General features: G+C 44.0%; 1 protein-coding gene across 1 annotated transcript in view; it reads left to right on the plus strand.

Moving 5' to 3' along the window:
• xrcc4 (X-ray repair complementing defective repair in Chinese hamster cells 4) overlaps positions 1 to 22,102 on the plus strand; it is a 281,034-nt gene that overhangs the window by 247,001 nt on the left and 11,931 nt on the right. The gene's annotated exons all lie outside the window — the stretch shown is intronic.

Below are 22,102 nucleotides of genomic sequence, written 5' to 3' on the forward strand. Positions count from 1 at the left end.
GGGGATAGAGAACCGAATGGCGTGGTGCAACGACAACAATCTCTCTCTCAATGTCAGCAAAACTAAGGAGCCGGTCATTGACTTCAGGAAGCAATGATTCATACACACCGCTGTCTGCATCAATAGTGCCGAGGTGGAGATGGTTGCCAGTTTCAAAATCCTAGGTGGACACATCACCAACAATCTCCTGGTCCAGCCATGTTGATGCTATGAACAAGAAAGCACAAAAGCGCCCATACTTCCCCAGGAAACTAAGGAAATTCGGCATGTTGTCATGATGAGGGTATCTTTAAGACATGAATGTTTAAGCAATGTACCTTTAAGAAAACAGTGATGTCATAGAGTGGGTGGAGCTCAGCTCAGTTCAGCCATTTTGGTTTTGCAGTTTGAAAAGTGCCTGGCTGGTTTTGCTGAGAGCAGCTAAAAAGTGCCTGGCTGGTTTTGCTGAGAGCAGTTTAAAAGTAGAAAGCCAGTTTGAGACAGCAGCTTGAGAAGTTCTGTTTTGCTGTGATCTGCTTGAAGGCAGAGAGCTGCAAGGTTTGAGAAAGCAACGTGAGTGTGTCTGTGGGTTTCCAGAGAGCTGCTTGAAGAAAGCAAGGTGCTGGAGCTGAACTCACCCAAGCTAATATATCTCTGCCATTCTACAGAATATATATACATCCTTTAACCTGATGTGATACTGTTTAAAGGTGTTAAGTCTCTTGGAAGTCTGAAGGAACATTTTAAGGAGTTATTTACTGTTGCAATATTTTCTGAGTTATCTTTGAAGTAAGGGGTGTTAAGAGATCCAATGTTTATTTCAGATGTTAAGTTGAGTTCATGGAATAAACAGAGTTTTGTGTTTAAAAACCCACGTGTCCATAATTGTAATCCCACACCTAGGGAAAAGCCGCGTTCTCGGAAAGGCAACAAATCCATTAAAGGGAGAGGCTGGTTGAACTCCATGATACATTTTGGGGTTCTGAATACGCCTCGCCCATAACAATGTCCACATTGACTCTTACCAGTTTTTGCTATGCACCATAGAAAGCATCCTATCTGGCTGCATCACAGATTGGTATGGCAACTGATCGGCCCAAGACCGTAAGTAACTACAGAGAGTTGTGAACACAGCCCAGTCCATCACACAAACCCGCTTCCCATCCATTGACTGTCTACATCTCACGCTGCCTTGAGAAAGCGAACAGCACAATCAAAGACCTTTCCGATCCGGATTATTCTCTCTTCCAACCTCTTCATAATTGGGTAGGAGATATTTTTTTTTTGAATGTTTTTTTTTAAGAGTACCCAATTCATTTTTTTACAATTAAGGGGCTATTTAGCATGGCCAGTACACCTAGCTTGCACATCTTTGGGTTGTGGGGGCGAAACCCACGCAAACACGGGGAGAATGTGCAAACTCCACACTGACAGTGACCCAGAGCCGGGATCGAACCTGGGACCTCGGCGCCGTGAGTCAGCAGTGCTACTCATTGCGCCACCATGCTGCCCTCTTGGGCAGGAGATATAAAGGTCTGGGAACACCCACTAACAGATTCAAAAACAGCCTCTTCCCTGCTGTTACCAGACTCATCAATGACCCTCTTATGGACTGAACTGATCTTTCCGCATCTTCTCTAATGTGTAGTACTACACTCCATATGCTTCACCCTATTGTGTATTTATTGTGTGTCCTTTGTTTTTCATGTATGGAACGATCTGTCTGGACTGTACGCAGAACAATACTTTTCACTGTACCTCGGTACACGTGACAATAAATTTAAATCTAAATCATGTTAATGGGATCCTTTGGGGACATTTGTTGATGGGAAGAGGGGTTGGGGCATTTTGTATATATTTGTTATTTCTTTGTTCTTGGGATGGAGATGTTTGCACATGTTGTATGGTTGTAGATGAGGGCATAATTGTTCATTGGGGTATTGTTTCATGTGGTATTGTTGGAAATATATGGCTCCCAGTGGGTATTTGGTCTTTGGGGTGTTGAATCTTGTTTTACATTTTGCAACTTGGGTCGGGTAGTGGTATTACTTTATCTATTTTCTACCCTGGGTCAGGGCCACCTCGTTGGCAGTAAATTTAAGCTATTGAACAGGAGTGAGGTGGGGTGAGAAGCTGTGGCCTATGGACCTGCTTTTCTTGGTTCGATGAGCCTAGCATTTTTGTTTTGTTGGGGATTGGGGTTGGTTAGGAGGGGATATTGTTCTTCTGCATGTAACAAATATGTGCATTTGGATGGGGTGTTGTTCAGGGGAGGGAGAGGGGTGGGGAAGGTTAGTTCGCGGACGGTGAACCTAGAACATAGGACGTAGAATACAGAGTGTAGAAGGAGGCCATTCGGCCCATTGAGTCTGCACCGACCCACTTAAGCCCTCACTTCCACCCATCCCCGTAACCCAGTCACTAAGGGCAATTTATCATGGCCAATCCACCAAACCCACTATGACTATGAGCTTTTCTTTGTTTCGCTTTGTGGGTGGGTTTGGTGGCCATCTTGGGTGGGCTTTGAGCCTATACTCTCTGGCAGACGCTTGAAATTCCCTTCTCAGTGGAAATGGCTGACTCCATTGGTTGGGGGGGGAAGGGGTGGTGGGAGGTTCCCTATTTCATTGGTCACCTGGAATGTAAGAGGATTGGGTGGCCCAGTAAAAAGGTTTAGAATATTTGCTCACCTAAAGAACCTGAGTGCTGATGTGGTGTTTTTTCCAGGGGAAGCATCTGTGGCTGAGGGATCAGATTAGATAGCTGAAGAGATGGGTAACCCAGGTATTTCATTTGGGCTTCGGCAGGGCCCAAGGAATGGCAATTTTGATTAACAAAAGTTATTTTCTTAACTAGCAAGATCGTGGCAGGCACGTCAGATGGGGTCATGATCACGTTCAACAGGTGCCTGATGTTCGATGTTAGCTGTTTACCTTTGACAAAGCCCGTTTGGTCTTCTGCCACCACCTCTGGTAAGCAGTCTTCCAGCCTTTTGGCTAGGATTTTGGCCAATATTTTTGCGTCTACATTTAGTAGCGAGATGGGTCTTTAGGAACCACACTCTGTTGGGTCTTTGTCTTTTTTTAGGTATTGGCGAGATTGAGGCTTTTGCCAACATGGGTGGCAGTGTGCCCCTCGCCAGTGAGCTTGTTAACATCTCCCGCAGATGTTAGGGGCCTGTGCTGTCGCAAATTTCTGTATAAGTCCACCATGAAACCCGGTGCCTTCCCCGCTGCATGGAGCTAATGCTCTCCATGACCTTTCCCAATTCTAGTGGTGCTTCCAGGCCCCGTTTCCTATCTTCCCCCACAATTGCCATTTCCAGTCTATCAAGGAACTGCTTCATCCCCGAGTCCCCTGCTGGGGGCTCCAAAGTGTAAAGCCCCTGGTAGAAGGCCTTGAAGGCTATGTTGACCTTGTCTGGGACCGTTTCCAGTATGCCTCTGCTATCCCTAATTTGTGCGATCTCCCTTGTGGCTGCCTGCTTTCTCAGTTGGTGTGCCAACAGGCGGCTAGCCTTTGTCTCTGTGTTCGTATATGGTATAGGGTCCCCTGTGCCTTGCGGAGTTGGTGTACCGTTCTCCTCATGGAGAGTGATGTGTTGGGTATGCCGGGTCTGCAAGGACTGCGTTTGCTGCAGCAGTGAGAGAGACAGGCTTCCAACACTTGAAGAAATGCAACTCGATTTTATTGAATTCTTAACTATCATACATACTTTAACTATGGGTTGACACTATACTGACTTGACTGGAGACCTGAGGCTAACCTGACCAGACTACCTTACTACCACATGGTGTATGTTCTAGTTGCTGTTCATGGGCTCTGACTGTCTCAGAGGCTGGATCCCAAGAGAGCGTGAAAACTAGTGCCCTCTGGCTTTATAGTGGTCGTGTCCTGTCTGGTGATTGGTTGCTGTGTTCTGTGTGTTCACTGGTCATCCTGTGTGTCAATCACTGCCTATCTGTGTACCATCATATACCTGTGTGTATATTACAACATCGCCCCCCCCCCTTTTTTTTTTATTTAAAAAAAATGTTTGTAGGTCAATAAATAGTGAGTGTGTGCACGTACAGGAGCCTGACTATATACAAAGTATGTTAACGTATTTACATGGGAAGGTGTCCAGTGCAGATAGAGGGCAGATAACAAATTAGGAAGAAACAATATGTACAGATGTGTAAACGGATCACAAGGTAATGCAACATTCAGTCTACAAATTCAGTCTCTGTGGCGGGCGACGAATTCTGGTTGTCCGTAAGGGTGGCACACCACTCGTCGTCCGGATCAATGCTCATCACTGGGAGTTGTCTCACCTTCTTCGCTGAAAGCATCGTATGCTTGGTGATGATGCCCACCCGGAATGGGGATGTGAGGCCCTCGGTGTCGGAATCTGGAACCGGACGTTCCTGCACTGCGACTGGGATCGCTGTGTATTGGGCAGTTGAGCAGATCTGCACAGGGCTGCGTAGTGGCCAAGCTTGCCACACTGGAGACAGCGTCGAGATTTCGCGGGACATTGCTGCTTTAAATGGGCGGAGCCACAGTTGTTGCATGTCATGGCCCCGACGTCAGGACACTCCGTGCACTGCCGCGCATGCGCGGTGCGGTCAAACGATGTGCGCACCTGCGCAGTTTGGTCGTCGGCCTCGCCGTCCCCTTGGTCGTGGCGCGCATGCGCAGGAGGCTGGGAAAAGCACGCAAAATGGCCCCCCTCATCCACACTCAGGCCCTGGAGCTGTTTTACGGCCTGCGCCCGCTCCGCATCGTGGGGGCCTTGCCGCGTCACCTCTGCCACCTTGATATGGGAGTACCGGTTGTTAGCGTGCTCGTGGAGGACGCAGGTTTCGATGAGGGTGAGCTGCTTAACTTTAAGGAGCTGCTGGCGAAGGGGATCGGAGTGGACCCCGAAAACGATCTGGTCGCGGATCATGGAGTCCGAAGTGGAGCCGTAGTTGCAGGACTGCGCGAGGATATGGAGATGGGTTAAGAAGGACTGAAAAGGTTCATCCTTACCCTGAAGCCTCTGCTGGAACACATGGCGTTCAAAGCTCTCGTTGACTTCGATGTCACAGTGGCTGTCGAACTTCAGCAGGACTGTTTTAAACTTTGTCTTGTCCTCGCCTTCAGCAAAGGTGAGGGAGTTGAAGATGTGGAAAGCGTGGTCCCCGGCTGTAGAGAGGAAGAGAGCGATCTTCCTGGCATCCGATGCGGTTTCGAGGTCGGTGGCGTCAAGATACAGCTGGAACTTCTGCTTGAAAATCTTCCAGTTAGCACCGAGGTTGCCGGCGATGCGGAGCTGCGGGGGAGGGTGGGCACTGTCCATGCTACCGGATGGCTGATCGCTGGTCAAAGGCAGACTATCTCAAGGTAGGTCCGTCAAACTCGAGCATGACTCACTGGTACCATGATATGCTGGGTATGCCGGGTCTGCGAGGACTGCGTTTACTGCAGCAGTGAGAGAGACAGGCTTCCAACATTTAAAGAAATGCAACTCGATTTTATTGAACTCTTTAACTATCATACATACTTTAACTGTGGGTTGACACTATGCTGACTTGACTGGAGACCTGAGGCTAACCTGACGAGACTATCTTACTACCACATGGTGGATGTTCTAGTAGTTGCTCACAGGCTCTGACTGTCTCAGAGGCTGGATCCCAAGAGAGCGAGAAAACTAGTGCCCTCTGGCTTTATAGTGGTCGTGTCCTGTCTGGTGTTTGGCTGCTGTGTTCTGTGTGTTCACTGGTAATCCTGTGTGTCAATCACTGCCTGTCTGTGCACCATCACATACCTGTGTGTATATTATGACAGAGAGCAGGTCAAACTCTATCTGTAGCTTTTTCCTCTTCGCCAGGAGCTCTACAGTCTAGGCCTCGGAGTATTCCTGGGCCTTTCACAGCCTGGTCACAGCCTTTAGTGCCTCCCAGAACGAGGAGGATGGGACCTCCCCGTTCTGGTTGTAATTTGTATATTCGTCTGTGGTCCATGATATTTTCTCACGGAAGGCCTAGTAGGCCATGAAGGCCGTGTCCAACCTCCATGTGGGGCATTGAGCACTGCCTGTCTCCAACCTCACATTTATGTGACCCTCACATGCCGTGGGCGACAAGTGGCCCAGTGGTTAGCACTGTTGCTTCACAGCTCCAGGGTCCCAGGTTCGATTCCCGGCTTGGGTCACTGGCTGTGTGGAGTCTGCATGTTCCCGCTGTGTCTGCGTGGGTTTCCTCCGGGTGCTCCAGTTTCCTCCCACAATTCCCAAAAAACGTGCCGTTAGGTAATTTAGCACAGTGGGCTAAACAGCTGGCTTGTAATGCAGAACAATTCCAGCAGCGCGGGTTCAATTCCCGTACTGGCCTCCCCGATCAAGCATCGGAATGTGACGACCAGGGGCTTTTCACACTAACTTCATTCAAGCCTACTTATGACAATAAGCGATTATTATTATTATTATTATTATTATTATTATTATTTATTTGGACATTCTGAATTCTCCCTGTGTGTGCCCGGAATGTGGTGACTAGGGGCTTTTCACAGTAACTTCAGTGCAGTGTTACTGTAAGCCTACTTGTGACAATGAAGATTATTATGTAATGTGGAGCGTGGTCAGAGATTACAATTGCGGCGTATTCTGCCCTAACCAGCCCTGGAAGCACCGATTTTCCCACTACAAAGAAGTCAATCCTTGAGTATACATTATACACTGGGAAGAACGAGGAGAACTCCTTCTCCCTTGGGTGGATCAATCGCCATGAGTCTACCTCCCCTCTGCTCCATAAAAAGGACTAGCTCCTTTGCCATACTAGAAGTCCTTCCCGTTTTGGGGTTTGACCTGTCCGTCCGTGGGTCCTATACACAATTTAAGTCCCTCACCATGATCAGTCGGTGCTTATCTATGTCGGGACTGCCACCATGGTCTTCTTTATAAACTCCCTGTCATCCCAGTTGGGAGCATACACGTTCACTAGGACTATGGGGCACCGCTGACGGTGATGAACCGTCCCCCTGGGTCTGTCGCCATCCATGTCACGTGAACATTGGCCTCTTATTAATTAGAATGGTTACCCCCCCCCCCACCGGCCCTCGTCCCATAGCAGGAATGGTAGGTCTGTCCCACCCAGCCCTTTCTTACCCAAAGTCGGTCCTTCTCCCTCAGGTGCGCCTCTTGGAGGAAGACTATGTCTGCTCTCATATTCCTCGGGGGGTGAAGACTCTGGATCTCTTCACTGGGCTGTTAAAGCCCCTGACATTCCAGCTGACTAACCTGGTGGAGGTTTCTGTCCCTCAACTCCTGTGGGGTTAACCATATTAGCATGGTGAACTACAGGGTTTCCCTTTGTTAGGAGGCTGTCCAAAATGGCCACAGTCACTGTTCTCCCCATGAGGTTGGGTCCCTGCCCTCTGGGGTTTCCCTTTGGCCAGGGAGCATCCAACATGGCTGCCAACTATGCGTCCGCCACGTGGATATGTTATTGGTTCTTTTCTCCCCTCTCCCGCCCGGTGTTAGCCCTTAGAGCGTTGCAGTCACTTTCCATGGGTTCCTCATCGTTCCCCCTGTTGCCGCTTTTCCAGCCCGTACTCCGCGATGAACTTATCCGCCTCCGCAGGGACTGTAAAAAAGTGTACTTTGCCCTGGTGCGTGACCCAGAGCTTGGCTGGGTACAGCATACCAAATCTTACGCCGCTCTTGTCCTTTGTCTTGTTGAACTCGGCCCGACGCTTGGCCAGGTCAGCCCCAATGTCCTGATAGATCTGTATCTTATGCCCTTCCCAGCTGCAGTTCTTGGACTGTCTGTCGGAGCGCAGGATTCTCTCCCGGTTTTGGTACCGGTGCATTTTAGCTATAACTGCCCTTGGCTGGTCCCCATTGGTCGGAGCAACCGGTGTGCCCTGTCTATTTTGCGTGGGTTGGGGAAAGTCTCCCTTCCCACCAGGTTGCCCAGCATTTGGGCCACATAGTTTGTGCAGTCCCTACCTTCCATCCCTTCCAGCAGGCCCACGATTCACAAATTTGCCGTCGCGACCAGTTCTCTTGGTCGTCGACCTTTCATTTTAGGCTGTCCTGTGTCGTGACCAGCCTCGCCACCTCTTTTTCTCGGGCAATATCCGGTCACTCTGGTCCATAGTGGCCCGTTCCAGGTCTGTGATCGACACCTCCTGGTCCTCCAATCTCTTCTCGGCTTTGTCTAGGGCAAGCTGCATGTGCGCCAGAGCGTCGGCTACCCCGCCCTTCACCGCTGCCTGGATGTCCGTTTTCGTCTCGCCCTTGTGCTCCCTCAGCGCTTTCGAAAGAAATGGCATCCAGCCACGCCCTGGTGAGAGGGGGCTTCGTGCGTGGCTGGTCAGGCCCTCTTGCTCCGTCGAAGTTCGGGTTTCGCCGGCTAAGGTCGGGAGGATGAATTGTTGCGTTTTTAGGCGATTTTACAGTCAAAAGTGGCTATTTTGCAGGTTAGTGGGAGGAGAGCCACCTGATATGCGACTTCTCAGCACACATGGTCACCGGGGCAATTGAACGTTCCACATGAGGTCACCCTCAGAGGCAGCAGGGAGTGGGCCTAGAAGTGTGAGGACAGCTGACCCAGTGAGTATCACACCATTGCTCACCATTGCCATTACCCCCCCCCCCCCCCCCCCCCCCAACAAGGACCCTTGAGGTGGAATGGCCAGCACACATGCAGAAATCACCTGGGTGGACAGTGGAAGGTGATCCTGAAGGCAGGAGTTATTTGACTTTGTCAAATAATGAGGAGCACCAGGGTTCCTGGACAAAACCTGCTGATACTGCCTGCCCAAGGTCAACACCTTGTAGTGAGGTCCCAAGTGGGGTCCACTGTGGGTGTCCTCATTGGGTGGGCTGTCTGCTATCCCATTGGCAGGGTAGCACCTGGTTGTGTGGTGGAGAGGGTCAAGGTGTGCCTCCAATCGCCTCCACGCTTAGAGGCTTGTGTGTGTGCAGGTACTACAGATGGTTGTGAGACAGGGAAGTATGCATCTGCTGGGAGTGTAGCTGCAATGTGTTGTTGGTCCTGGACATGACACAGGTTGTGACAACCTGTCTGGGGGCAGGATGGATGGGATCCGGGGCACTGTGGACAGGCAGGGTTTGGAGACAACTGGTGTGGGCTACCTGATAGTTTAACTGTTGAGGTCTCTGCCACAAGAGCTGTAGTGTGCCAGGGAAGGTGCCAAAGGCCATGGTGCATGTATCCTTTGTTTGGCGTGAGTTCTGCTAGTCCCCAGCTTCCCTGCAGTGGGCCTGTGCTTCTGATGAGTGCACTGAGGAGTAGCAGCAACTAGTGGGCCACTGATTGAGCTTGGCCACTCCCATTTTGTTGATGGGTCAGCTGGGGTATGAGGTTTCCAGAGGGGTGGACTGGGTGTGCACCCAAATGACCAGAGGCTCTGTGAACATTTACAGGACACCACGAGCAGTCAGTAGAGTGAGCACCCAAGGGCCTGTAACGTGTACCAAATAGGTGTGTTTAAAAGAAATACTGCAACAATGGCAGCCTGAGCCAGTTTTTAACTTTTTTCAAACTTTGTTTAACTTTTCTCTCCCCCTCAGCAGTCATGGTGCCCGGTCCCCATTTCTAAATACCTGTAGTGATGCCTGCCTGAGAGGGGCGGAGCATTGCAGAGGCCCAGAGCATAGTGGGCCAAATGCGCTAATCAAATGCCAATTTTTCATGCCGACGCGGGGTGGGAACCTCGCTATTGCCACCAGCAAAGGACTGGAACATGGTGCCCGATTTGGCATCGGGTGCGGACCTCTATTTGGCCGGAAGCCCGGTTCTCTGTCCAATCGCAGTTTGCATTTGCAGCATCGCAAGGTGGAGAATTTAGCCCATTATCTCACTTTTGGAATCCTTTATCTCCGGCCACAAAGTTTCTCAACTGTCCCAAATCCTGCTCTTCTGCTGTTCAACCAAAGCACCGTTTAAATCAAGTTGTTTTTATTCTCTTTTAACCTTGTATTTATTTTATAAGATTATAAATGCATGTGCAAATACAGTAACTGATTCAAATGTTGTAAAATTGGAAATGACAGGAAAAAAACACTAGTATATCTTTTATTACAGTTTAGATAGTCTTGTATTTTTCAATTTATCAATGTGTTCTCGTGATGATAGTGCTGGTAATAATCTTTGAAGATACTTAGACATCATTTAGACATTTAAAGTGCTTGTATTCAATTACAATACCTTTGTAATACATTAATTACTCCATTCAAATTTATGTTCCAGTTGAAGAACATGTATTGCATGATATGCAATGCCCTTCTGTCCCTGACAACATTCTTTCTATAATGCTAATCCTTACATTATTTTACTTTAAATGTGTCTTTGCTGAGTCTCTATGCTGAGTCCTTGCTGATCTTTAGCATTCTTACTGCGGGATACACAATGACTTGTCTGATTTTCACCCGCACTTGTATGACTGTTCAGAGGCCAGCTCAGACATGCATTTTTGTAAGCTGGGCAAAGGGACTGAAATAGTCATCCTTAACAAGCCTGATTATATTGACAAAATGCACACCGTTCTCAATGATGCATCCAAATATGTATGTATTCGACCTGTTGTCAAGCCTGACCGTACAGCCCTGCTTGAAAATAAAACATTGGACTTGTGTAAGACTAATGAGCTGCCTTATGGTGTATGTGATTGACTTTTCCCTCATGGTTCACTACATTCCCATACAAGTCATGTCCCATTACACCCTATCTTAGCTATGACTGGTTTTGCACAACATGAATTGGCCAAATAGTTGAGTGTATTGTTGCAACCAGTTCTGAATGAGTACTCCTTCATTTCTGCAACACCTGTATGCAACCTGCATATTGACAGCAGTGGTGTGTCTATCTGTTTGTTTGAGATTGCAAGCCAAATCACTAAAGCGCTGCTCAAGGAAGCCATAGACATTTACGCTGCATCATTAGATCATGGCAATCTAGATGCACTGCCGTGTGCTGAATCTGTTTTGATTGATCTTAGCAGTTTGAGCAGTTGAATTCAGCTTTAGTGGCACGATTTCTGCCCAAATACACAATATTGCCATGGGTTCTCCACTCGATAACATTTTCATCAGTTTAAAAGTGAAATGTGTTATTGATGGAATAGCCTTTAACCACTTACCCCTTGCCTAGTTCCGAAACGTAGATGACATATTTGCTATATTTGAATCTGCAACTGCATGTAAGAATTCCCTTACACACCTTAATATGATTTATCCCAGGCTCAAATTCACCTTTGAAATGGAGTAGTTTAACGAGCCCCCTTTCCTCAATGTGCTAATTGATAAATCTGCTGATGTGTTCTCTACTGTTGTCTGTCTCAAACCTGCCTTCACTGGTCAATATACACCTTGGAATTCCAGAAGTTCCAAATGCTACAAGATTAGACTTATCGGCAATCTCATAAAAAGGGACAGAGCCATTTGCTCACCAGGCAAGCTTGACGCCGAAATAGGGCACATCAAAGTTCTTCTCCAGGAAAATGGCTAGTCCGATCGGATCACTCCTCACATTTATCCCACCAGATATTAACATTTTAATTCAACAACCTTCATTTTTAAAAAAATGTAACATCTTGTAAAGGGATAACAAATTAGAAATGCCCACAAACAGCATAACCCGGACAACATTCAGATTGAGCCAATAAGTTGCAAGGAACATGCATCTTCTTCGGCAACTCCTCAGGTTGAAGATGATTTGCTTGCATTCTGGTTCGGTGGGTTCTGAAATCGCTGATAAATCCAATGGGTGATCTGCCATATGCGAAGCAGGTAATGCTTGAAGGGTTGGGCAAGTGTTTAAAGGTTTGTGTGCTCACTCCAATGTCTTGACTTCACCTCTGTGCACACCCAACAAAGTCTTTCAATGTATTTGGTGCCTTCCCAAATATACCTTCCCCATTTTCATTAGCCACAATTAAGGGGCTTCCATGAGTTGGAGGGTATGTTTGATCTCGTCACGGATGTTTTGAAGTCATCCCTAAGGCATTACTAGTGTCTTCCTGGGAGTCCCCTGCTGCAACCAAGTCAAGCAGTTGCATCAGGGGTCTGATGACATGCATACAAACAGCAAGGTCCGCCCATCAGAGCTATTTCAAAATAATTAGTGCCTCAGTACTGGATATATTGGCTTGAGAGAGAGATTGCTGCTGTTGGACTACTTTTCTTGCCACTGGATTTGGAGGACCTGGCGAAAGCAGCACTCATGGTATTTCTCCAGTGTTTTGAGTTGCCTGCTGTAGGTTTTCTATGACTGAAGCATGGGGACCACTGTTGCCCAGTAAACCACAACATTATTATTGGAGATCCTGGTGCTCAAATACTCTTTTCCACCATTGGCTGAAGGCTGAGTTGCCTTTATCGAGAGGGAACTCCCAAGATACAGAAAATGGTCCACATTTTCCAGAATCTCACTGTTGATCTGAATAGATGGGGGACGAATTGTGCTGTGGGGACTGTTTGGAAGAGGACCTTAATTTTCTGGGTGTTTATTAAGTAACCTTCATGCCACATAAGTGTCAGGCAATGACCATTTACATTTTTATCCTGTCCCCTGTGCTTCTTAGTACGAATGCTCTGCCAAATGCTGGTGCTGCAAGTTCGCATTAGTTTTCTCAACAGAACATTTTTGATGTGGCTATAACGTAATGCCAAATAAAGTGGAAATGTCAAGGAGATTTTTGAGAAATATTTTCAACAGTGCTCTTAAGATTTTACTGTTCTTACCACTACCATAACTGGAAAGAATTTCTCTTTACAGGGCTTCATCACTGTCCTACCCACCCCACCCAGTTGCTGTTTTTCTCTAGGCCATCCCTTTCCTCCACACTGCTCCTCGATCATTCTTTCCATTCTATATTGCTTTTGCTTTTTTTTTTAGCTGAATCAGACTGCTGCTATTTTATTTTGAGGGCTGGTTTTTTTCTGACTTTGAGAATTGGATTTTTCTAGACCACCATGCAATTTTTGCATTCTCCTACTAACAGTAATTCCAGCCAAAATAAAATCAAATAGATAAGACTCCCTCTCACCCACGCAGATGTTTCCAGCTCTACCACATTTATATATATATATATATATATATATGTGAGGAGTGAGTTTTAATGAATCAGACACTCTAAGGCCTTGATAAATGACTGACTTTGCTGCTGTTATTTTGGAAGCCACCAGTTTTTCCAATTAGTACTCTCTTTTCAAGATGTTTATGTTTTTGAAGTATAGGTCCTTGAATTAAAATATAAACATCTGGTGTAAAGAACTGCAGAAAGTTCTTGCTTCAGCCATTACAGTATGATCCTCAGTAGCTTTTATTCTTACTAAGTTTAAAATCCTATTTTCAACCTCATTTGCTCCTTAGGTTACTGCTAGGAAATAACCTATTAGAGTAATGAAAAGTACTAATGCAACACCAGTACTGAATACTTGCTGTATGTAATACATATATATATATATATATATATATATAGATTTTTCAACACATATAAGGTGACATGCGCACATTCTGGAGAAAACACCATTGGGATTCCTGGTGATACAGCCCATTTTACTAATTATAATGCTATGTTTTTCCTAGAAATGTTAATGAAAAAAGTTTGTTGAGTTCTTTAAAATCGTTAGCTTGATCAACCAATCTACCTATGTGTATGTATAAAATAGTCTTTGCTATGTTAATGTGAAATATGTTATTTTTTTATTTGACCCCTAAACATTTGAGTTGGGGAAACAAAAATGGTGACTAAACTAATGCAATTTATGTTCAGGTTCTCCTGCCAATCATCATAGTGTGGCGACTAGGGGCTTTTCACAGTAACTTAATTGAAGCCTGCTTGTGACAATAATCGATTATTATTATTGTTTGGATTTATCATTTTATAATATGAAAACTACCAGTAAATTAGGGAGAAAATTAGCTTAAATTTACTTTTATGTAGGGCTTTACAGCAAATTCATGTAAACACTCCTGTAATGTAGACTAATTTAAGGTCTTGTAAATTACATGAACCTTTATTCGAGTTTTTGACTCGACAAAAGTTGAAAAATATTTTGTAAAAGCAATTGACTTGCACCATTCATAACACAATCAATATTATTGATACTCCATTCACAGTTACATCAATGACCCATTGATACTCAATAGCTACATCATGGACGAAAATTAACAAAGTTAGCATGCAGACACCTTATAGGCTCACGTTTTCTTTAAAATGCGGTCTTTAGTAATACAATCAGAGGTATTCAGACAGAATAGCCATTTAACTATCTTCCTGTCTCTTACTGTTAAGGCTACCTATTCTGCAGTCAGTAAAACTGTTTTCATTTCCATTCAGTCTCACTGACTTGTTCTAACATCCCACACTTTGTTTCTATAAACGTCCAGATTCATTCATATGATATGTTATCCCTAATGCCTAACCTAATCAGTGCAAAGAGTTATTCACATACCAGCAGTTAACTCTTTGCTTTGCAAACACCCAAAGTACATTACTGAAAATTCATAGTGCAAGAAAAAATATATAAAATCCCCTATTTCTTCCACAAATATAGCAAATTAAGCACAGAAAGACCCTACACAAGATAAATAACCAAACAATCTGTTTCAGCAGTTGTCAACGGTACAGGGAAAGCTTCCTTGCTTTTCTTCGAACAGGCTCATGTGTTCATTTACATTCATTAGAGAGGGAAGGCTCAGCAGAAAAACTGTACCTTGAACAGAGTTGGACTTCATTGGCGTTGCTGTGAAGAGTCGGCTAATATTGCATATGGAAATACTGGAGTAGATTTCAACAAGAATTGTTGGAATTTTTCGGAGGTTGTAGGGGTCCTGTCGCCAAGGCCGAAAGTATGGGCGACCCAGCTTCATCGGGCAGTAGGATCTGGAGCCATATATTATGGGTGACAGCCAGTTGATTGGCTGATGCCAGACCTGTCATCCTAATAAGGATGCTGGCTTGCCTCACCGAGCTACCAGCCCAATCAGAGAGCCGTCCGATCAGTTGCGCCTCTGGTAGAGGGGGCTTGTGCTAGTTTGTACCTGGAGGAAGAGGACACAGCGATGGGCGTGCAGTCTTACAAGCAGTAAGTGGGGTCCAGGGGTGCCAGGGCCTCTGGCAGGCCTCAATGAGGTAGGTCAGTGCTCTCTGTGGGAGTGCCCTCGGTGCCAGGATGTGGGGGCCCTTCATGGATCGAAAGAGTCCCCATAAAGGAGACCTCACCTGCAGGAGACCCTGACACCCTCCCCATGCAACTGAGGCCCCACCCCTGCACTGTTAGCAGAAGTGAGAAGAGGCTCTTAATTGGCCACTTAAAAGTCTTAATTGTGCTAAGGCAGGCAAGCTGTCTACCACCTTTCCTGCCATTGACAAAATGGCATTGTGGTGGGAAGCTGCAAGCATTACGCACCCCCCGTGCTTTCCCAACCATTTTGCCAACCTTCCCGCCTCTGGGCTTGACCCAAAGGCCCCATGAAGATGAAAGTCGCTTATTGTCACCAGTAGGCTTCAATGAAGTTACTGTGAAAAGCCCCTAGTCGCCACATTCCGGCGCCTGTTCGGGGGGGCTGGTACGGCTGGTACCATGAAATTCTGTGGGAGTGCTTCCACTGAACTGCCTTTAATATGATGGAAAGGAAATGTGTGCTGAAGTGTTGTCCCTAATCTTCCCGAGGTTTTGCTGTTGCTGGTCTGGGAATCTGGGTGTGAGAGAAATGCTGAGATATGGAAGTGGAGAGAGAGGTGCAAATCTCATCAATTTGGAAAGAAATATGCAACATCTTTTACTGATTCCTGGGAGACAGATTGTTAATGTTTCCTTTGTTAAATACAATTGTTACCAACTCTTTAGAAAAATTGTTTTAAAATTTATTGTAGGAACAGAGTAAACACAGGTGATCTAACCCCCTTGATTTCCTCTGAATCAGTTTCTTTCTTCCTTTGTAATAACAAAAAGATTTTGGAAAAGTGATATGATTTCGACAGATCTTAAAACGATGGTGAAGATGCAGAGGTGTTGAGCAGCAAAGTTCAGAACATGGGGCCTAGATGGTTGAAGGCAGAGTTGCCAGTGGTGGGAGAAGAGAAGGGAAGGGGGAGGAGTAGAAAGTACGTAGAGCTGTAGTATCAGAACTGTAGGATTGGAGGAGGTTACAGTGATGAGGGTCAAGATTATGAAGCGATTTCACCACAAGGGTAAGAACTGTACACATAAGCAAAATACTGTGGATGCTGGAAATCTGAATCTGAAAATGCCAGGAGCAGTCAGCAGGCAGCATCTGTAGAGGGAGAAAAGGTTGATGTTTGGAGCTAGAGTTGGGGATTTTAAATTTAATAAGTATTTTAATTGGCAACATGCCGTCACTGGGACACAATAAAAGTTAGCAAAGGCAGGAGTTATGTTTGGGCAGCTCATGGTGCAGGATAAGGTGGGGAACCAGAGTTTTCTTGAGTAACTTGGGAGAACCAAATGCGAAATCATAATGCGATTTAGTTTCAATATTAAAAGGCAGCCATTGTTTGTCTCGGTGGCACCTTTAACAGAATGATTTATAAGGGTAACAGGTGTAGTGATCTCTGCATATGTAAATGTTAATGTGTAGTCAGTACAGTCAGATGATTACTAGAGGGCAACGCTAACAGGAGTATACAAACAGGCGCAGTCTGTTTCCCGCTCTTCTTCGGATATGTTGTCGCTAGAGAACAGACGTATAGTAAGCTTAGAGTGTAGAGTATAATATTAATAGTGAATCTAAATCTACCTTGTTTAATTTGACTACTAGTAAAAGTATTGAAGAATTGAACTCACAAGTTAAATGATTCGTTACTCAATAAATAATTTGTTATCACTGGACGACTTTGTGTATTCATCATCAAAGTTCAGTTCAACTCCGCATAAACAAATGAGTAACATAATATAACATGGTACCAGGGTAAAAAGCTTTAAGAAAGATTACTAGAAAGATTAGGCAAGAAAAAAGAAAATTCCAGTACCGACTATTCACCTTTGGAAGTCTTCGAAGCAATCGGATCCTCGACAACAAATCGACTCGATGGACCACATTCAAGCTACACCGCAGCTGAAAACTACCGGTAATTTAAATTTAAACTGGAAACTCTTTAAGCAACAATTCCAACTTTATTTAGAAGCGCATGATCTAAGTGCTGCCTCTGAAGCCAGAAGAATAGCACTGCTACTGTCAATGGCAGGTCAGCAAGCTGTTGAGATATATAATTCATTTATATTCTCAGAAGGTGAAGATAAAAGCACATTTGGAGTGATTATCGCAGAGTTTGATGACCACTGCAAGATGCAGACTAATGAAATCCTGGAGTTTTTCAGATTTCATAAGAGGTTACAAAAAAAAAAACGACGAACCGATCACAAGCTTTGTCACCAATTTAAAACTGCTAGCACAGACATGTAATTTCACTGATTTGCATGATTCATTAATAAGGAATCAAATCATTTATGGACTTTGTGATGAAAGCTTGAGAAGCATTATTGAGACTAAATGATATAACGCTCAAAATCGTGACCGAACAATGTATTTTGCATGATCAAAGCAGAAATCAATATTTGGAGTTTTATCACCGGAAAAATGGTGCGAAAGTCCACCACGAGGTTGAGATGTTAAAATGGTGTTGCGGCAGCAAAGAAGCACGTTCAGGACGGCAGCTATTTTTCGCATGCACTCCAGCTTGGGACATGCGCACTTCGCACAAAAATGCAGGGCTTAAGAGAAGAAGTCTGCACATACGGGAACGTGCATCATGCGTCAAAGAGACAACGTCATGACGTGCTACCAATGTGGTAACGGCCACTTAAAGGAGAAATGCCCTGCACTAGGAAAAAATGTTTAAAGTGCTCCAAGCTAAACCACTTTGCTTCCCAATGCAAGTCAACAGCGATATTTCAAATTCCAACACAGAAGCAACAGCACATCAATGTCCGCAGCATTAATAAAATGGAAAATCAAGAATCCAAGAAAGATTTTATTGAAGATGAGGATTATTGTTCCTTGGAGAACACGTTCTTAAAGGGAATCATAGATTCGGTAGAAGAACATCAAGTAAAGACCAAGGCTCCGCAACAAAGAAATTGACTCCAACATGACAGTGAAAGTATATGACAGTGAAAGTATATGATTGTGCGATACTCTTCAAACTTGACACTGGCGCATCGGCAAACTTGATGACAAGCAAAGATCTCGCATCAATCCAAGGGAAGTATGAGATGATACCTGCTGCATGCAAGTTAAAAGACTATAATGGCAACCAGATTATTTCCAAAGGATCTTGTCATTTGAAAGTAGTCAATAAGAAGGTAAAGAAAGTACTACGTTTTGAAATCGTGGACGATCAGAAATCTTCGCTGTTAGGTGCTCAAGCCTGCAAGGACTTGCGGCTTGTCCAAAAGAATCTCCATGAATACCAAAGACACATCACGGCTAGACAAAGACATCCAGCAATTATTTAGTGAATACGCTGATGTATTTCATGGCATGGGCACACTACCATACCAATATAACATTTTGCACAAGAAGGATGCAAAACCCGCCATTCATCCGCCAAGGAGGGTTCCAGCTCCTGCGTGAAAGACTGTAAGCAGAATTACAACGATTATAGTCTCAAGAAATCATCTTAAGAGTCACGCAACCGACTGACTGGGTCAGCTCGTTGGTCAGGTGATCTCAGAATTTGTATGGATCCCAAAGATCTAAACAAGAACATCCGTAGGGAACACTCCCCTATCCCCAAGCAAGAGGGGATAACTTGTGAGATAGCAAACGCTCCCATTTTTACCAAACTCAACGCTTCACAAGGTAACTGGCAGATGCCTGATGATTCAAACAAATTGCTCTGTACGTTCAACACTCCATTTGGACGTTACTGTTTTTATTGAATGCCTTTCGGGATCATCTCAGCCTCAGAAATTTTTCACCGAATTATGGAGCAGATTACGGAGAATATTGAAGGTGTCAGAGTTTATGTAGATGACTGTTATACCGTCAATTCACTGTGAGACCGTGAGAACGAGTGAATATTAGGCTTTAATCACATCATTATTCAGACAGGACAGACAGCTCATGCATTAGGTGAAATACATTATCATTTGGTCCACGATGGAAGAAGACCACATAGCAAGATTAAGTAAAGTATTTCACAGATTACACCAATATGGACTGAAACTCAACCAGTCTAAGTGCTAATTTGCCTGTTCATCTTTCAATTCTTTGGGTGATACGATTTCAGCTCAAGGTGTCAGGCCAGATAATGACAAAGTTTCTGCGATACAGAACATGCAGCAGCCGAAAGATAAAAAAGCTGTGCTTCGATTTCTGGGATTCATTCATTTCCCTGGGAAATTAATTTCAAACTTATTGACAAGGACGTTAGCTCTACGAAACTTGATTAGAAAAAATACAGAGTTTGAGTGGACTCCTCACCACCAAGAAGAATGGGTGGACCTCAAGCATCAATTGATGACAGCTTCGATTCTGACTTTTTTTGATCCAACCAAACCTACAAAGATCTCAATAGAATTGGTGCGGTACTACTTAAGCAAGACATTTGTGAGACATGGAATTCCGCAAACCGTTATGTCAGATATTGGTCCCTGCTTTGCCAGCTGGGAGTGGACAGACTTCTCCAAACAATATAATTTCAACCACATCACCTCGAGTCCACACTTTCCTCAGTCAAACGGCAGAGTAGAGAAAGGTGTGCACATTGTAGAGCAACTAATAAGCAAGGCTAGTGATTCGCAATCCGATGTTCACTTGGCTTTACTTTCATATACATGGGATACCACTGAAACCACTAGCAACAGATGATATTGTTAGACTTCGACATCCAGAAAGAGGATGGTCTCAAATTTCCACAGTTATCAGACAAGCAGCACCACGTTCGTATATTATCAAGACTGCAGAGGTGCACTAATTTGACGAAGTAGGCGCAAACTCTTAAAAATACATGTTCCTCAACCTGTATTTCCAACGTTGAATTTACATCAATCTCTGAACCAACAATACTTGAATGTTACAAAACCAGCTGACATGATCAGAAGGACATTGAAATCTCAACTACTCCAAGTCAACCGAGAAGATCGAACAGAAGACGAAGTAAACCGAATCGTTTGAATTTGTGAACATTGAACTGATTGATTCTTTGACTTTGTAACATGCACAACAAACTGCATTGTTTCTTTATGTACAATTTTCTTTCCAGCATATAGAAAATATGTAACACAAAAGAAGGGGGATGTAGTGATCTCTGTATATGTAAATATATGAAGGGTTAATGTGTAGTCAGATGATCACTAGAGGTCAACACTGACAGGAGGAAATAAACAGGCTCAGTCTGTTTCCTGCTCTTCTTCGGATGTGTTGTAGCTAGAGAACAGACGTAGCTCAAAGTGCAGAGTATAATAATCATAGTTAATCTAAATCTATCTTGTTTAATTTGACTTCTAGTAAAAGTATTGAAGAAAATAACTAGCCAAGTAAATTGATTAGTTACTCAATAAATAATTTGTTATCATTGGACGACTTTGTGTATTTATCATCAAAGCTAAGTTCAACTCGGCAGAAACAAATGAGTAACATATATTACTTCAAGTAATATAACAAAGGGTACTGTAGAAACTTAGAATTACGCCCCACATAACCAAACTTGATCTATATTTATGTATCTTGTCACATGCATATAGTATATATAAATAAAATATCCATTTTGCACATGTAAATCTCCTGGGTGACTTAATGTTGGTGAATATTCATATCATAGTAGTTATGATTGGTGAAATTAATTGACAGGTTGCGGTAAATGGTTGATGTGGTGACTTTTACTCTGAAGCATTAACATTGATAATGTAGCTGCATGAAATCTATCAAGAAATAATTTGTAATTTATTTGAAATTTGTGACTAGTACAAGTAATGTAACCATTAAAAGAGCTTCTACGGAGCTTGGGGAAAACCTCTTTGTACTGCAGTCTCTTACATGTTACTTCCCGTTGAGCCATACATAATATGTTGCATGTCGAACCTGAAGCTCCCTTAAGAGTGTTTTGGAATGTGCTTCTGACTGACTGCAAATATCAAGTGTCAAGTCAGAGGTTATTTTTGGATAGTTCCACATCTCATTATCTGAGAGTCGCAATTAAATGTGAGAGCTCCATCTACGACTCAATAGCTCAAGTCAGGTTGAACTAATATGACCATTTCCCTTTTTTTTGCAGCATTTAGTATTTTAGTTAGCTCTTTCTGACTGTCTTGGCATTAGAACAGATTTTATGTTGAGTGAAATATTGACAAGTTATCTGCTGTCAGAAGATTTAATCAAATACTTAAAAGCTACTACAAAACAAATTCTTCAGTAAAACAATCTGTATATTTTGTTTTCATTTTGAATTGACAATATGACCCAGCTTACAGATGCTCTCTTGTATATTCTGAAACTGATAAATTTTGTGGATGGGGAAATAAATGGCCCAGCAATTGTTGGAAAAATAGCTTGAGTTCACAGTTCTTGCTGTTATTAGTGTGTAAATAATCCAGCAATTTGTGACGAGCAATGGAGAGGATACGAGTTGTGACTTGCCACAAAGTACTGATCAATTTACACTGTTGTTCTGTTAGCTTTGTGAAATAGGAACTCTCCATCAGTTTCCCTGTGAGTGACAAGAAATTGCTGGTTTTACACTGTTATATAAAAAAAAAGAAGAATGTATTATTTCATCACAGACATTCTGGACTGAAGATTCATACCAGAAAGGTGCTGTCAATGACATACATGTTTTATAGTTCCAATGTGAATCTCATCCCATAAAGGGAACAGATGAAATCATGGTATCTCTTTTCCACAGGTAATATGTTCCTAGTTCCCAGAAGTTTATTAAATCTCAGTTCTTTTTGCAATTTATATTACTTTGCTTCCTGCCTCTTCTTTCTTTCTCTCTCTCACTGAGTCCAATCTTCTTTCCTTCTCTTTGTTTCTAATTTGACTCTCTAGTTGCCCTATTTCCTTCTCTATTGTTCACTCTGTTTCTTTCTTTATCCTTAAATGTTACAGTTTAAGGAGATAAACTGTTGAGCACAATGTTCATGAACACCCAGTGGCAATGT

The sequence above is a fragment of the Scyliorhinus torazame genome, chromosome 9, assembly GCF_047496885.1.
Source record: "Scyliorhinus torazame isolate Kashiwa2021f chromosome 9, sScyTor2.1, whole genome shotgun sequence".
Lineage (NCBI taxonomy): Eukaryota > Metazoa > Chordata > Chondrichthyes > Carcharhiniformes > Scyliorhinidae > Scyliorhinus > Scyliorhinus torazame.